Below are 1,384 nucleotides of genomic sequence, written 5' to 3'. Positions count from 1 at the left end.
TCCTCATCTTGTACAGCAATTAACCACTAGGAAGAATGTATGCAATGTGTTAATTATTGAAACTGTCCTACCAATTTGGTTTGAAACTGTCTCATTGCTTTTTGTTTCTCAATAAAATTATGAAAAAAAATAAATTTATATCTAAGAAGTAGCAGAGAGAGGACAGGGAAGAGAAAAATGGCATCTGGTAGAGGACCCACTATGAGTCAGACACTTTTATGGGTATTCTGAATTAATCATCCTAACAATCTTGCAACATATGTCTTATAGAAGATACTTGAGGCAGAAGAAATATTAGAAACTCTGAAAACTGACGTAGAAGAATAAACAACAAAGGGTGGAACCCAGGTCTGTCCAGCTTCCAGGCTCTGTCCCTTCTACGATTAAGATGACTCCAGGGAGATATTTAAGATAGATACTGAGGAGCTGTGCTCAATATCGTTACCTTTCCGTAGGGGATTGACGCTTTGGGCTGCATCAACTGGCTTCCAATTGGAGAATGCAGCAGCAGGGGCGCAGGGAGCAGCCAGTGTGCACAGGTGCGGGGACTGACTGTGTCCCCAGCCAGAGGCACAGCTCTGCGTTGGCAGCTCCCTCTGCCTTTGATCCTGCAATCCACTTGCTTCCTTCCCCACCCTCATCAGGCACAAGAAAACACTGCACTATCTTCTCTGGCTCCCCCAAAGCTTGGAATCTAGATTATTCACTAAATCTCCCCGTCTTGAGCGTAGCATCTGTACTATTGCAGAAAACCTGACCAACAAAGTAGCGATATTTATGGATTTCTTTTATCGCAACAGATCTCAATCTAGTTTCATAGATGAGCATAGAATGTTATGATTGGGACAGATCTTTGAGTTTGTGTTAAGCATTTCTTAAAATGCATTTTGAGGAATATTAATGACCTAGAAATGTTAATAGGTATTTGATAGGGGGAAGAAGTTTTCTGGGGTTAAATAAGTTTAAATGTTGACTATTATTGCCTCTTTCTAGAACTATTGCATGGTAGCATGAGAGAACATTTCATAAAGAAATTTGTTTGACCAAGAACTGCTGAAACTTACCTAACCATTTGCAACTGTCCCTCAGTATCTACAATATATTGGTTTTAGGACCTTCTTTTCCTTCTCCAGGATAACAAACTCTGTGAGTTTTCAAGTCCCTTGTATGAAATGGTATTGTACTTGCACATAGCCTATATATATTTTCCTATATACTTTAAATCACCTCTATATTACTTATAGCACAGAATACTATATAAATAGTTGTTGTACTATATTGGTTAGGGATTGATGACAAGAAAAAATCTGTACATAATTTTTTTCAGATATTTTTTATCTGAGGCTGTTTGAATCATGGCTGTGGAAGCCATGGATAATGAGGT

The sequence above is a fragment of the Octodon degus genome, unplaced genomic scaffold (genome assembly GCF_000260255.1).
Source record: "Octodon degus isolate 3935 unplaced genomic scaffold, OctDeg1.0 scaffold00080, whole genome shotgun sequence".
Classification (NCBI taxonomy): domain Eukaryota; kingdom Metazoa; phylum Chordata; class Mammalia; order Rodentia; family Octodontidae; genus Octodon; species Octodon degus.
Note: the sequence above shows the minus strand (reverse complement) of the source record.